This window comes from Prionailurus viverrinus, chromosome F2, assembly GCF_022837055.1.
Source record: "Prionailurus viverrinus isolate Anna chromosome F2, UM_Priviv_1.0, whole genome shotgun sequence".
In the NCBI taxonomy this organism is placed as follows: Eukaryota; Metazoa; Chordata; class Mammalia; order Carnivora; family Felidae; genus Prionailurus; species Prionailurus viverrinus.
This window is the reverse complement of record NC_062578.1, coordinates 58,588,136-58,605,795: the sequence shown is the minus strand read 5'-3', so window position 1 is coordinate 58,605,795 and position 17,660 is coordinate 58,588,136. Positions and strand designations below refer to the sequence as shown.

The 17,660-nt window shown below is 33.4% G+C and overlaps 1 long non-coding RNA gene across 1 annotated transcript in view; it reads right to left on the bottom strand.

Annotated features, from left to right (window-relative positions):
* LOC125156733 (uncharacterized) overlaps window positions 1–17,660 on the bottom strand; it is a 410,956-nt gene that overhangs the window by 138,639 nt on the left and 254,657 nt on the right. Inside the window, exon 3 of the long non-coding RNA XR_007148747.1 lies at window positions 9,780–9,870. This is a non-coding gene — a long non-coding RNA (uncharacterized LOC125156733). The remainder of the gene's footprint in view (window positions 1–9,779; window positions 9,871–17,660) is intronic.

The window sequence follows — 17,660 nt, the reverse complement described above, 5'->3', positions numbered from 1 at the left end:
GATTTCTGGTTAGGAGGGTACAGTTTATCTATCACCTCTTTTCCGGGCCCTGGTTCTTAACAACTTTTGTGTCATTCCTACAATGTCTTGTCCATTAAGTATTACCTACTTCATACTGCTCTGTTAACAATAGTGCATATGTGTGTGCATGCGCACGTGTGTGTGTGCTATCTGTATTTTGTCCATCCTTCCATCCCACTGCATGCCTAAATAATGATGACAGTGTAACCGTATAAACTTAGTCTATGAATGTGTTCCTTAACATTTAAAAATATTCTATACTTATATATGGAAAAAATATAAAGTTGGCGTGCAGTCTCTATTATTAAATGATACAGGATTTAATTTCTTATTTCATTTAGGTCATTTTAGCTACTCATTAAGTAATACGCTTTGGGAAAATTCTAGTTATCTGAACACTCTAAAAGAAAGTATCACATTGAATTATTAGCAATTGATGATTTGTTAAGTCTTGTGCATTCCAAATTATAGTAAATAAACAATAAACTCAAGTATGTAGCATTCAGAATAGGATATATATAGAGACAGAATAGGAAATTAACAATTTACACTTTTAAATTAGCCTTTTATTTATACCTTTAAGGTTCAAATATGAAGCAATGCATTCACTGAGGAAACAAAGGGGAAGATTAGAAATTTCCAATTCTCTCCACATAGTTCCTGATTCTGCCAGTCCTTTCAAATAATCAGAGCATCATGGAGCTTATATGGGCTTTAGAGATCATCTTGTCTAGCACCCTTTTATTGTAAACTTTTAAATCTATTAAGGGTGCCAGTTCTCTAAACAAATACATTCCAGCAGAAGAAATATCTTGATTATAGGTTTATACTATAGCTATTTAAAATTCTAATTGGTGTATTAAAGCAATTATCAAATAGAATCCTATAAAATATTTATACCCTGCATAGTTCAGAATAATCACAATAGAGCATTTCTCCCTTATATGAATTACATTTAAGAAAAAAATACAAATATTCTGGTTTTCCCATGATCATTTATAAAACCTATTAGTCGTGCTGACATGTAGGTGGTTATTTTTTTTAATGTTTATTTACTTTGCGAGTGGAAAACAGAGTGAGAGAAAGACAGAGAGAAAGCAGGGAAAAGGCAGGGAGAGGGAGAGACAGAATCCCAAGCAGGCTCCACACCCAGCGCAGAGCCTGATGTGGGGATGCGACCTTATGACCCTGAGATCACGACCTAAGGTGAAATCAAGAGTCAGACGCTTTAACCTACTGAGATACCCAGGTTCCCCAAGTGGTTATTTTGAAGAATAAAAATGAGTTAACCAAATAGAGGATATCAGAAATAATATTGAAATTTTTCCAACTGAAATTCTGTTAATTTGCAAACTCAGTAATTTCTATTAAGCCATACACAAGAAGAGTCATTTTAGCAATGAATAGGAAAATTCATTTCTCTTAAATGCAAAACATGAGCTTATAAAAATTTTAGAGTCCTATAGCTCTTGGAAGTATATTCAAGAGCACCTCCATTCAGTAAAGAAAACCCTAGACTCATCGCTAAAAGATGCAAATTATATATTTTAAGACCTCAATTGAGGAGAAATTGTATAACTCCCCTCTGTAATTCATTCCAAGGTTTTAAAATCCTATTGTCAGGAATTTCTTCTTCCTATCTAACCTACATCACTCATGCTTCAGTTAAGTCTGTTACTTCGTGTTTTTTTTTTCTTTTTTCTTTCTCAGTATAAATTGAGAACTGCTGAGGCAGACAGAGCTGATTTGGAGATTGAAACAAGTTGAACTGTTTCCCGGATTACTATCTCTTAGAACATTCTAAAAACAGACCAATTTGGATAACTTAAATAGGATTAAATATAGTGAATTACCATCCACAAACTTTACTGAAATAATTGGTAGCATTCTTGAGAGGTAGTAGAATTGGTGGTAAACGTACTTTTTCTCTGTTTTATATTCCTAATTCCTTCAGTAGACATAGGTAAGTGCTCTAGTACCTTAAAAATGATAGAGAGAAAAATGTAGGCATATATTTAGAAATTTCAGAATATGTAGAACTTCCCCTATATACAGAGTTCTATATATTCTGAACTTTTTATTTTTAAAAGAAGGCATTTTAAATTTGATTTATCTGAGCTTAAAGAATATTACAATTCCTATTTGAGTTAGCGAAACTTAGTCACCCAGTGATTATAACAACTTGGGAAAGAATGATAGAAGCATAGGTTGAAATAGAAAATAGTGTACTGACTCTCTTGGGTATTTTTCAAATCAAGTTCATATACCTGACATTATTAGCACCCCATGGTTTGATCAGTAGTATATCTATGCCTGTGACTCTCAACCTTTTCAAGGTTAGAGAAACTATGAAAAATCCTTGTCTTTGGAAGAAATACCACAGTTGGACATAGAAATCTGTCTTTAAGAGAAATGATACTTTATACTCTGCATAAACCTAGAGATTTCTGTAGTACCTATATTTGACCTGAATCTGTGTATAACTACAGAGAAAAATTAGTCAGGACACACCATATCTGGAACATTTTATCCATAAAGAAGAAAGCAGAACTTTAACAGATAGGGAAAAATCACTTTTAAGAGATTGCAATTCAGACAACCTGGGTTAATCAGGGTGCTGACATTCCAAATCCGTTGTACTTGACATGACTTTGCAGGTTCAGTGTTAGGAAAAAAAAGAAACTTTTGGCTTACCCCTGCTCTATTTGAAACAGTAAGACTTAGAGGCTTTTCTCTATGAATTTTTTTCTCATTTTCATTTTTTTCCAGCTACCCCATCAGTATATTTTATGTAATCAAAATAGTGTATGTCTGACTTCTCTTTTAGACAATTTTGTTGAGTGTTAAAATAAATCACGTGGAGAGAGAGGGAAAAAAAATTCGTACAGACATATCTCATAGCCAGATAAGAAATTGCCACAAGATAAAAATGTTCTAAATACCATTAAGGGGGAAAATAAACAACAAAGAATGTTAAAATTCAGAAATATAATCTGAAACCTACACAGACTCTATAATCTGAAATTAAGATTTGTTGTTTTTTAAAATGTGGATTACCCCTGAGGTACTAAAGGAACAGGTTTCTGAACATCAGTCTTGACTTACTAAATCAAAATGTCTCAAGGTGGGTCTTGGAAATTTGCATTTTTTAAGAAGCTTCCTATGTGATTACCTCAGCCACTAAAGTTTGACAATCACCATTGTAGAGTTTCATCGGCATGAAAACAATAAACCAAAACAGAACACCTTCCAAAAAAAAAATATGATGTCAAGGTTTAAGTCCCTTCAGATGTTTATTTTAGTTGAGATACACGATCCCTTCCTCTGGCCAGAAAGCCATCTCATTAATATTGTTGGCTAGAAAAGTGAGATAAGACATGTAACCACGGAAAAGCAATCACCACAATGCACAAATCTCCTTGAGGACAGAAACTATGTGGTTCATGATTTTGTCCCCAGCTTAGAATAGGCATAAAAATATGTGTCACATGAATGAGTGAACATGATCAGAAAGTTGCCCTACCAGCCAAAGGGCAATCAATCGCCTTATTCAAAGCACAGCATAGTCCTTTTCAGAATGTATGACTGGCAACAATACCTTGAAGAATACAGCTCCTAAGTACGTTGAAGGCAATGGTGTGTGTGGGAGACTAATGGGAAATTACTGGCTGAGAAGGAAAGTAAGCTATTCTTGACCTTCTCCGTGCTTTTCCTTTTTACTATGCAATTGACACTATTATTGTTTTCCTCACTGCTACTTGTGGTATTCTGTGTGAAAAATTTACTGACATACTATTATTTTTTTTCTGCATCTTTCTATGCTATTTCTTCCCTTTAACCTTTCAGTAAGTTTTTTCAGATGTGACTTTTTATTTTACTGCAAAAATGTTAAGTACATACTGATAATCATAAGAAAGTTTAAATGGTACCCAGATATCTTAATGCACTAATTTTAAAGCATTAAGTTTTTGGAATATATTGAATGCTAGAAAGGGGAAAAATCAATACATAGAATGCACATGAAACACTCTAGCAAATGCTGGTAATATGGTAGACTGAACCAAACAGTTTTGTTAATATGAATTTCATATTCTGAAGAATGCATACATATAGAATGACAAAATTTGCATAAAATATTCCTTTAAAAGTTCAAAATCCAGCAGTCAGACAAAATTAAGGTAAATCATTTGACCTATTTATTACAATTCTGACTCCCTGAAAATCTGGTAAAATAAAGTTCATGATTTCTTTGATGAAATATTTTTCTTTAAAAAATGAGAAGTCAAACTTATGTGTGGCTTTAAAGTGGGATGAATTTTGTAATACCAGAAATATGAAGATTACCTAACATCATTTCCAGTCTAAATTTACATACAGCATGCAATTCACGTATTACATATTCTTTATAAACAAGATAAGATAATCTAGTGTCTGAAAATCGGAAAATCTAGTGTCACCTTCATAAATTGTATTAATTAATAAACATTTTATTTGTTCCTGAAAACTTTTATGTATCATCTTCTAAATGCTAAATATCACGGCATAGTCTTTGGAAGAATGAGGATGAAAACGTGTGGAGTCTTAATGACAGAAGGCCCATAAGAGATACTTTGGGGAGGTAATACCTACTATTATGAAAATAATAAAATACTGAAATGAAAAAATAAAACTGAAAGGAAAGGATAGCATTGTAGAAATTTTAAAAACCTTTTGATTTCCAGAGAATTTTTAACAGCCCCAAATAGCTAGAGTATGGGGAAAGGGAAGAATTGTGAAAACAATCTATACACTAACTGCTTTGTGGTTCACATGTGAGAGCCTGACCCGGTTTTACTAACCATTTCCTTTCAGACGTGCATCTCCCATTATCCCATCTACATGAAACTTTCCAGATCCAGGCACACCTGCCAGCAAACTGTCCTACTCATCCTTTTTGCATGCGAAAGAAAATAATGTAATTTTTTTTGCATTTATAATTATTTTCTCCTGAATCTCTAGCTAAGAAAATGTAAAATAAGATTATTTTTAAGGCCTAGGGGTAAAACATCCTCAGTGATACTCAACTCCAATTAATCATCAAAGCTACAAGAAATGGATCTATTTCCCACACTTAATGGTCCCCTTCAACTTGTGGTTATGGTAGCAGTAAAATACCATGATCCATGATTACTTCTGCTTGGGTGAGAGAGTCTATCAATGTATTACTACTTCTGTTGAGTGAGGCAAATACTTGCAAAGTTGATAAAAAATAAACAGACTGGAGGAGTTTAAAAATGGGTGTACTAATATCCATATGTGAATATTCCATTTTCATAGAATTTTATATATTGAATTCAGAATATATTGGACATCTCCATTTCTAAGCCTCTTTCTAGCACCTATATTCATAACAGTGAGTGAAACATTGTCTCTGCCCAGAGAGTTTGAGTGGAAAACCTACATGGAATACAAGTCCTGTGCTTATGATAACACAAGCTAATAACAATTATAAATAATTCTTTATAGATCACAGAGTTCTTGAAAATATATTAGCTTATATAATCTTTATCATTTGTGTTAGATTTTGTCAGCACATACATTTATTTAGAAAGAAATTAAGATCTTCAGATTAATCTTTAAGTTATATAGCTAGTATATGTCAAAGCTTAGTTTTGAATTAAATGTTATTACTAATCCATATATCCCTCCCAAAAACTTGTGCTCTTGGTAACCAGAGCATATGGTTAATGAAGCCAAAATCAAGGGTGACATCAAAAAGTCCAAAAGGTAGTTAAATTTGTTCCCATACAATAGTGTATCATTTTATTTAATATTAATTAAAAGTCAGCACTCCTGGGGCGCTTGGATGGCTCAGTCGGTGAAGTGTCTGACTCTCGATTTCGGCTCAGGTCATGATCTCACAGTTGTGCGTTCTAGCCCCACTTTGGGCTCTGTGCTGCAGCACGGAGCCTGCTTGGGATCCTCTCTCTCCCTTTCTCTATGGCCCTCTCCCACTTGCTCTGTCTGTCTCTCTCTCAAAAATAAATGAATCAATTTGAAAAATTAAAGAAATAAAAGCACTCTTGTAAAATACTTACCATGGGTAACTAAGAATCATTTGTAAAGAGACTGAATAGTTCGGGGAAATCATAACTGTTAGTGGGTAAAACAAGTCAACCCTCATATAGGTCTTATGGTTCATCAATATACTTCCAAATGCATACTTGACTGTGTGTATCTATATAAAAATCTACATCTATTTATAGATAGGTAAGTATAGACATAAGAAATATCAATGTGTATATAGAAACATAACATTCTACTCTTTCAACATTTTTGCTACAATATGCTTTCATTAATAGAAATATTTTTTAAAATCATTTTTGAAATACTTTAGCAAATATTAAAATGTTTCATTCTTCTTATTTTAACTTTTTTGCTTTCTCACTCCCTTTAGTTTTACTTAGAATTTTAATCTGGAGCTTTAAGCTCACTCTAAGATAAAAAGTGTCTCCTTATATTTTAACTGATCAGTTCTCTATCTCCAAATCCCATAAATCGGTAATATGACTTATGAGCAACATAATTTTTTCTCGAAATCAGTATGGATTTGAGATACAAAAAGATATTTTGGTTTTCTACGACTTCCATCTAAAACATTGCCAATGATCCACGGCCTAGCACAGCAATTTTCATGTAGTAGAAATTCAATAAATGTTTGTAGAATTAAGGTAGGAATGTGGGGGAAGGATTTAGTTCATGGAGGATAAGTGATTATTGGGGAAAGTGATAGTTGAGTCCACTTAAAGGTAGTTTGAATGATCTCAGCATGTATGATTCACATCCTCAGGTGAATTATCCATTGCTTAAAGTCAAAGGTAGAAAAAAAAAACCTAATCCATGGTATCAATTTTTTCTCCACTTATAATCAGAAATGAAACAAGGAGGGAAAAAAGTCAGAAGCAATAATGAGAAAAGATTAATTAAACTTCTAAACTTCATGAAAGTTAAAAGTTTGGAGAAATGGAAGTTTGTACTTTAGATGACCCAGAGCATCCCTTTCTAATAACTCTATAATGACAATTTTCTTTGTAAATGAATCCCTTCTCATGCATGCTATTTTAGATTGATCACAGAATCCTTTGAAAGGTTGAAAATTATTCCTGCCTAGCTCTTAATGAACTTGTATATTAGGATAGGATTTTCAGGAGGATTTGGTTCCTTTTTCCCATCAGGCTGGGAACTATTAGTGTTAGTCTCAGACAAATATAAAAGGGTCAGAGAAAACTTTATCCTGTCTGTGTGGATCTTCACTGAAGTCATGTTGAGGACAAGATTGCAGAATAACCCCAGAATATGACCACCAAATGCAAATTTTCATGTTGATAAGCCTTCAGATTGTTTCACTACCATACACTCTTTCTCCACTAAAGTGCGGCCATTTCAATTCAACACACAGTTAATAGAGGAGCAAACCACTGGCTTTTGTGGCTGATTGCTTCTCGTCCTCAATGCTTTAAAATAAACTAATTCTTTTTTTAGCAACTTTTTCTTTCTTGCAGCCATTCAAAACATTTTTTGAATGTCTGCTAAGTATACTACATGGTGAGAGATGAAATCGTCTCAGCTCTGCCTTCAATCTAGTAGGGGATTCAGACAGGTAAACAAATCATTACTCAATATACTGGGACGAGAGCTTCAGAGAAGCAAATGCAAAGCACACCAGAGACACGAAGACAATGATATTTTCAGAGAAGAGTATACTTGTGCAGGACTTTGTGAGAAAATATGGCTTGAGAAGGTGCAGAAGCAAGAAGAGAAGTTATTTCAGACAGAGGGAATGTGGCCTGGAAAGGAAAAACGACATGAACAAAATGAAACATTTTGAGAACAAATGTGATTAGAAATATACTTCTTTAAGAACAAACATTATGAACTTTATTCCTCCAGAATTTTGGAGTAATAGAAAAATAACAGAGTCAACATGTATCCGTCAGGATCAATAACAGTAAAGACAGAAATGGAAAGACGATAGATAATACTAGCTTTTATACGTACCCATAAAGGCATCACGTGTTACAGGTAATTACTCCTAAACAACATTATGAGGCTACTTTTGGTACTGATATAAAGTAAATAAAAATTTGAAATCATTTCTTGGTGTATTTAGAGTGAGTTGGGGGGATTGTAGCTATGAAAGAGAGGCTGTGGAATGATTTTCATCCACACAATAGAGAGAGATAAAAAATGGAAATCTTCTCAATCTCATCAGGCTCCAGGTCTCTTAAGACTAAAAAAAAATCCTCTTTTTCCTCTTATTTTTGCACCAAATTATAAATAAATACAACTCCTAAAGAATCTTCATAATCCACAACTCTTTTTGGACCCATTCTGTATAAATAGCATCTAATAATATTATTTTTGTACATCATCTCTACATGTGTCTAAATCTGGAATGTTCACAGCTTTTGAATGGTCTTGGATACAATGGCACATATTTATATCATATTAGCAGAAATAATTATGTAATTACTCACTTAGGGATACTGAATATTTTTTTCAAACACAATTTCTCAATACTAAAAGACCAAAGGGAACATACTCATTTTGAAAGATCAGATCAAGGAAGTTCTGGCCTTCAAGAAGAGAAAGGCATGGAGAACACCCATGTGCAGAAGTGCAGAATACTAGGCTTTCCTGAAACTTAAGCCCTCAGCTATTTTGCCCTAATTATACCACACTGCTCTTTCCTCTCGCTGCTGTCTTCTTAAATGGAACATGAGCTGTGAGGTTGAATAGTAAGAAGTCTGACACTGCAGAAAGAGAGAGAGCAAGAAAGACTCAATCAAAAGCACAAACCCTTCACTAATCTAATGGATTGATCTGTATCCCTAAATATCATTAGGACATACATTTCTTTCTTCTGAATTTCCTCCCAGCTTTCAAATGAAATATCCCTGGAAAAATAAGTGCCAGATGCCTGTGATATGCTGCCTCAAAAATCTGTCCTTGTGATCATATAAAATAGTACCTAGAACCAGTAAATTACAATTTGCTATAACAATAAAATACACACACACACACACACACACACACACACACACATTGTTAGAGTGAAATCAAACAGAGAAGACAGACACTATAAATTGCATGGCAACTGTCATTTCACCTACCAAAATCAAGAGCTAATAAGCAAAATCACAGTGAGAATATGGATGATTAGAAAATACTTCAAAGCACTCTAGGTAGGATTTTCTAATTAAAAAAAATCAATAGGCACCTCAAACTAGAGATCATTTAGATTCATTAATCATCAATAGCCACACCAAACCAAAGTGAGAGACCCATGAAAGCCAAGTCCGATGCTACATGTTAAATTAATTGACCCTAGTGCCTTCAAAGTGAAATTCATGGGAGCAAGATCTCAGAAAGAACCAGAAGGGAAAAGTAAATATGTCTATTGGTTGAAAGCACAGAGTGGAATTCAATGCCAATTGTTATGCAAGGGCTCACTACTTCTTACCCTTGCTTTTTCTCCTTGCCAACAAATTATAGCTCTTAGGAAAAGACATAGCAAACAATACAGAGAAATGCAAAAGGTGAAACAAAGAAAAAAAGATAAGCATTCTCGATTCCTTTCTTTATATAACCTCCCACAAATATTTTATTCATCAACATTTCCTGGTATAGCCTAAAACATAGGCTATATCAGTTCCCTTCTCTATTTTTCCTGGATTTCCACAATTCAAGCCTTCAACATCTCTGCTTTCATTACTTACATAGCCTCCAAACTAACTGGTCTCCTATTTGTGAGGTCTGCCACCATGCTGGCCACTCCTTCATTCTCTGTTCAATTTCCAAATAATCTTTCTGAAATAAAAAAAAAAAAATAGGTCAGTCCCTTCATGAAAACACTCCAAGGACTTTCCATAGTAAAGTTTGTTATCAATTAATTAATTCATTCATAATTTAGATACAGCAAAATATTAAAACACTGCTTTATCTGCACAGTTACATGGTTTTGCCAAAGGTACAGAGGCACATATCCATTACTATAATCAAGAAGAAAGGAAGGGATTTTACAAAATAAAAATAAGTAAAACTAACTGCTCAGCCCTTTGTCAGCTTCTAAGGACTACTTTAATTAGGGTGCTCATGCAAATCCTCTAAGCAGCAGATACATCTCAGTGGATACTTGGATGAAGCAAAGAGGTAGCCATTTGAAGATCTGGAAGCACAGCATTCATAAAATAAGAACTCAAATTTAAATTTTGATATGTCTGAGTTATAGAAAGGCCAGAGGGACTGCAAACAAAGAGAAGACTTGTATAAGATGAGCTTGGAGAGATGGTGAGTCCAGCTCTTGTAAAGCATTATATTCACTTTGAAGAGTTTAAAAATTCTTTCCCTAATTGTGATAACTGGGATAGGAAGCTTTGTTTTATGCTTTAAAGGTACCTCTTCGGGTTACCAAATAGACAATAAATTACAAAGAATAGGAATAAAATCAGATTGTTCAGCAAGAATACTATAGCAGTAGCTCAGGTCAGAATCATGACATTTTGAGCAGATATCAGTTAAGATTACAAAAATGGATGGACTGGAAATATATTTTAGAGTTTGAAGAAATAAGATTTTCTCTAGGAATTCAATATGATGGTAGAATGTGGCAAGGAAGAGAAAGAAAGGATGCATGATTCTGTCCAGTTTCTGGACATTCTTAGAAAGAAATTAAGACCCATTTTAGGCTTAGTAAAGATTCTTTTATGGCATTTAAGTATTATTGTACAAATTATGATAGATTTTAATTATATTAATTTAAAAACATATTACCTTCTCAATTCTCAGCCCAAGTAACACCTCTGTGGAACATATCCTTGATGTCTCCAGGCTTAGGTGTATACTTCTCTGCTCTCATATTACTCTGGGTTCATCTCTAATATCCCAAATACTAGCAGATACAGAGTTTCTTTCATCAGCCCTAACAGTTTCTCCCTTAGGAGGTATTAAATTAATATATTTAAAATATCTGGTGTTTCTTTTTCAGATTTTGATTTATGGATCATATTTTCCACAAAGGAAGACTTTCTACAAATGATATTTTGAAAATATCAAAGTGTCAGACAATCACAGTAGGTTAAAAGGAGCAGCAGAGACTAGAAAAGAGATATATGGAGAGATAGACAAGGGTATGAGACAATCTGCTTAAATGCAGATAATGCAGTTGTTCATCTAATGTCAAGAGGGCTGCTTTGCTTTCAATAACTTTGTGGTATTTTATGACATATGCTTGAGAATATTCTCCTTTATGTAACAATTTATTCTCATTTCTTGCCTTCAGTGTTGCATGTTTGACAATTTTAAAGGTTATTCTTTCTTCTTCTTCTTCTTCTTCTTCTTCTTCTATATATATATATATATATATATATATATATATATATATATATATATCGGTCATAAATATTCTTTTTTTTCCCACGGCTTTCTTCCTTTGTTCTTATAGAGTTTTTTTTCATTCCCTGATAGAAGATCTGGCAAGATTCCACTTGAATTAAACTTTGGACAGGTGGTCTTTAATTACTAGTTGTTGTTAAGCTGACATAAATGTTTTAGATAAAACTATCATTTTCTACAAAACATACTTGTTTCCTCTATTATATGATCACTACAAAAGTTGGAACTATTTGTCTACTCTCAAGGTATATCAACACAAACAAATCCCAGGATGTTCTAGCACTGATATTTTCAGCTTAATAACTCACTAATATAGCTAATGCAATTAACTTAAACCAGCTGTGGTTATTTAGGCATCCCATCTTGTCCATTATTTTTACAGAATAAAGGTTTGCTAAGGTTACATATGTTTGTTAAGACACACAAAATTAAGACAATGAAGTATTAATTTTAAAATATTATCTAGCATAACAAGGTAGTGCCATGTTGAAAGATTATTTAGGATTTAATTTACTGTTAAATGTCTACTATCTATACAAAATTGTCAAGAAATTCAACTATCCACAACATTTCTGTCCACCCCTATACATGTAAGAACAACTTAACCTCAGGAAGAGCCATGTAGCTCCAAAGTTTATAGAAGCAAGAAAAATAGTCTTCTAAAAAGGCTTCATGAGTTGGTGAATTCAGGTAATAAATAGCTGATCCTTGAACAACACAGGTTTGAGCTGCATGGGTCCACTTACAAACAAATGTTTTCAATAAATACAGTACAATACCACAAATGCATTTTCACTTCCTTATGATTTTTCCCTTACAGATTTAATAACATTTTTCTCTCCAACTTGCTCTATTCTGAGAATACCATATATAATACATATAACATACAAAATATGTGTCAACTGAATGTCTATGTTATTGGTAAGGCTTCCTGTCAATGGTTAAGCTATTGGTAATTACAATTTGGGGGGTGTCAAAGTTGTATGCAGGTTTTCAACCGTTAAGCGTTGGTGCCCCTAACCCCTACATCATTCTAAGGTCAACTGTATCTCTTAATATCTGTTATCTTGCAATTTTTTAATGTATGGACATTCATAATATAATTTATTTGAAAAACAGTAGCATTTAATTAAAAAATAGTTATATGACATTTCATTGGAGAGAGACGATTATGGGGAAAACATGCAGTCTTAAAACCACAATGGACCTAAGAAAGGCAATGTACAGAAAACAAAATATTTAGGGTCAGTCAAATTGCCATAACTCCCAAGTATATTTTACCCAGGTCAGAAAATTGATGCAACAGAGGAGGAGGTAGGTGAGGAGTTGAAAAGAGCTTGTTTGAAATATTTGCTATGGATGCCACATAACAAAAAGTATTTCAAATAAGGAATATAAACTAAACTCTAAACTAGATGCTATGACATAAAAAGACATGTACATTTTCTTTAGGAATTTACACATTTATTGGGAATAAATGAAACTATACAATCAAAAAAAAACACAAAAAAATCACCATTACTTACCTATGGATACCTTCATTAAAGTCTCAAATAATAGAATCATTCCTACTAATTATGGTTTGATTGATTTGATGGACCTTACCACCTATTATCCATAAAGTTAAAATCAAAATGGAAAAATGCTAATAATTTTATTCATTTAATGTGATAATTTTTGCATAATTATATATATATATATATATATATATATATATAAATCACTCTGGATATAAAACTTTATATATACTTTAATATATAAATTAATCACAGGTTTTCATATAGAAAATGCTTTTTTTATAATAAGGGATAGATAGGAGCACCTGGGTGGCTCAGTCAGTTGAGCGTCCAATTCTTGATTTTGACTCAGGTCATGATTCTGGGGTTGTAGGATCAAGTTCTGTATCAGGCTCTGCACTGAGTGTGGAGCCTCCTTGAAATTCTCTCTCTGTCTCTCTCCCTTTCTCTCTGCCCACTCTTTCGCTCTTTCCCACTCACTCTCTATCTCTAAAGTATAATAAATGATAGATTACTTCCATCATTTACTTGTTAGAGATGTTACTGCTTAAGTGGCTTTATAGGTTTATTGCCTTTCATGTTAACATTGTTCTCTAGTAAATACGATTTCATCACTGCTTATCTAATATATTATACCTAGAAATACTCTCACGGTTGCTTCAAATTTCAACCTAAGTTTCACATTCCATGTGCTCGCTTCGGCAGCACATATACTAAGTTTCACATTCCAAATTTCAATTGATAATCACATAGTACATCTCTAGATTTTTTTGAATGTCAAAATCCCTTCTTATTTTTGAAGTTGTTTAGTGAACCAAAATTGAATCGATTATTCTTATATTACATCCAAAGTGATGATTATGGCAAGTATATAATGCATGTACTACAAATTAAACACACACACACACATATACACTGTTTCTGCTGAGTGTTAAGAAATCATGAAGTTGTCTGGTAAACCTTAATTCTTTAATTGAAAAGGTTAGTTTTGGGGCACCTGGGTGGCTCAGTCAGTTAAGCTTCCGACTTTGGCTCAGGTCACGATCTTACGGCTTATGGGTTCAAGCCCTGTGTTGGGCTCTGCGCTGACAGCTCAGAGCCTTTTCAGATTTTGTTTCTCCCTATCTCTCTGCCTCTTCCCGGCTCTCTCTCTTTCTCTTTCTCTCTCTCTCTCTCTCTCAGAAATAAATAAACATTAAAAAACCTTTTTTTAAAAAGAAAAGGTTAGTTTTTTCCACTGATTCAATTATTAATATAAACATATTTAACAGCTATTAGGAGCCAAAAATCGGTTCCTACTGTGAAAACTAACAAATAGTCTATGTTAAAACACTGCAATATAATTTTGCAGGCCTTTTGCTAAAATTATTATCTATTCTTCAACAGTTTCATACAATGAAGCAGCACAAATAAATCTATTACAATAACTTAAAATAAGGTCAGTATATTGAGGGACCTATGATTAAATTATTTATTTTCTCTTTGTTTTGTTTAAAGATTTGGGTAAACACTATATAATACTATAGCTGAATTTTTAGCTGTTTATAAATTTGAAAATTAATTTTGATAGTTAAAATTTAGTGGGCAGCATTAGTGAGCAGTTTCTAACCAGAAGATATTGTATAAGTCTCCTGGCTTTCAAAAATGTATTCAGCATTACCCACAGCAGGGGTATCATGGGGATATAGAGATGGAAGAAACGATAGATAAAAATATTAGATACATTTCATGACATGATGTACTAAATAATAGAAACAACTCAACCAATGAGAATTGGCTTCAATTTTGTTGTGGAACCTTTGCAATAAGTAAGTCCAGAGTAAAACACACACCATCTGATATAGCAATGGTGAAGAAGCCCCACTGTAGTGCAGATACAACTCTTGATACTGTGATTCAGAAAACAAAAAACACTCTGAAAACAATAAAATCTACAGCTATCAATATATTCAATCTGCTTGAGCAGATGATGCAGTGAGAACCTAATTTGATTCCTCACGTTGCCAGGAGGAAGGAAGTAAAGTGGGAACTTGGCAACATCCAAGTTTTGGTCAAAGAAGCATCGACCCCATCACTATTACACCCATCACTAGCCAGGCATCCAACAAGAATACCATGCTGTGGGAACCATGATGGAATAATAGGGGTGCAGACACTTAGTTTGCTGATGAGCTATTTTATCTACTTTACTCCCAATAAATATTCTGTTCCTCAAAAGTTTAGCAAAATTTGTTGCTTAATTTGATTACTCTTAATGGCGAGTCAGGGAGAAATGGGAAATGCTGTTAAGGTCCCCTTCTCTAGATTCCCTAGGTTACTCAGGGGCCATCCTAAATAGGGAAGTTAAACGAGTTACCAAATTTCAATGAATTAGCTCTGCATGAACCAGACATTACCCCCATGTCTGTCTAACTTTTAAGCTTGTGCTCATTGATGCTGCCTTATTTATTGAATGTGGTGTAATTATTCCTTGCCAGTGAACTGTTAGATGATTTACCAAAGGGCTTGAATTCTGGTTGCCAAGATGTTTGGAAGTAGGACGATACATATGCTGCTCAGCTGTATTAATTCCTTCCCCTCGCAGCAAATCTGCCATCTATCTCTGCAAAAAGCGGATATTAAGTGAATTTCTATTTTTTTTTTCCCTAGTCAACTGCAATCACCACCGAGCTTCCTTAAAACTGTACTCTCGTAAAATCACAAGAGGGACATGGGGACATTTCCCAACACATTCTGGAATCTGATATCAGAAAATACAAAAAGAAAAAAGAAATTGTGACCTCAGGGTTTCATTTTGCCGCCGGACTAAATGCATGAAATTGGCTGCCGATGAATATGACTACCATTAGTAGCTATTGGAAATTGTTTCTGTAAAAATATTCTATAGAGGAATTGCATTAGTCACAAGGCATAAAATGAATAGCCCAGAGTAATTTGGGAAATTTTTATTAGTGAATTGGGAAAGGAGAGAATTTGGAATTAATTATTAAAGATGAAAACTTAATATAATATTCAAAAATGATTAAAGCTATGATAGTAAAATAAACTTTGCAATTTTTTCCAGACCCTTGGCTGGCCTTATTAATTTACACAAAAGCCCCAAGTTCTCAGAGCCAACCCAAGCAGAACACACATACACTCATCATACTACTAAGAACTTTCTGTGATTTTTTTTAGCATTCAAGGTTTGCAAAAGAATATAACCAGTAACCCCTAAAGACAGATTGTAAAACAATATGGAAAACAGTTAATCATATTATTGTAAGAAAATATTTGGAAACTCAAAAGCAGAAGCTATAGATTCCAAATATATATATGGTCATGGGATTTTAAAACCTGTTTTTAAAACTAATCAAGGATCCCAGAGCTGAACTAAATACATGACTTGCCACCCAAAGAGGTCTTAGAGAGTTCTGAATATGGATCTTTAGATCAAAGTTTTCTCTAAGAAAACTGTTTGAGAAAAGAAATATGTTGCAAAAAACACTATACTGTGAATCTAAAACTTCAAGACCTATATGCTCCGTTTTGAGGAGAATAAAGCAAGGGGAAAAGATGGCTCATGAATATATGTTTATTGTAAAGAAATATTGCCTGAGGAACATTAAATATTAATTCTAGATTTCAAACTAAAATTGTACCTACACTATTCAGTCAGATACCAAAGTGAGACCTTGACAAAATAAAATATTTATATGTAAATCAAAGTGTCCATAAAGGAATTTAAAGTTTATCCCCGAATCTGCTGCTCTAACACTACAACACCAGAAGGTTGTCAACATGGCATAAGTTTACTTCCCTGAAAGAAATCATGGTTTGAAAATCACAAAAAGTTTGCAGGGTATAAAACAATACAGCACAGATAAGGGTTTTTGTGTTGTTGTTGTTGTTGTTGTTAATTTAAGAACCTCTAAAACATTTATAGAGAATTTTAAATTATGATTCATAATAATTTATTTATTCACTCAACTATAATTTATTTAGAATGTTACAAGCTGACAATCCAAGAGCTAGAAGATGTACAAAGTTTGTGTACTTCTAAACTTTGCATTTTAGTTGGGATGAAACTGAAATAGAGAAAAAGGTTAATGATTAAGAACAAGTCAATTAGTTAGAAGTTACATGAAGAAAATAAATCAGAGTTAAATGAGAGAGAGTTAGTTGCACAGGCTGCCTTTGAAATCATCTAAATGTGGTCTACATGGCAGGGATGGTGTGAGATATATAGATGCTGTACAAAAGAACAACATTTGATCTGGAGTTTTAAAAGCAATTTTGATGAATTACTGCATTCACAGAATTGATATGATTTTTCAAGTTATCCTTGACTTCAGAATACAAAAGGTAAGGTTTTTGTTTCCTGCTGTAACTCAAGGTATGATTAGAACTTTCCTGAACTAAGAGTCAGAAAACCTGAGTTCTAGTTATTTACTCATTAGTCATTCATCTCTCATTGAACTTATTTTTCTTTCATTCAATATATATCCATTAAATGCTTACTTAAATATCAGATGTCTTGAGTAGAAGCCTTTATATATAGCAGTAAAGACTCTTTACCTTTTTCATTTCCTTCATAGAACATATACTAATTTAGATTTTTAACAATTTAGAGTAAATATGAATTTTAAATCACTGGCTTATATCCTCTTTCCCTCACCAGAGTAAACTCTACAGAGGATCAAGCATTGT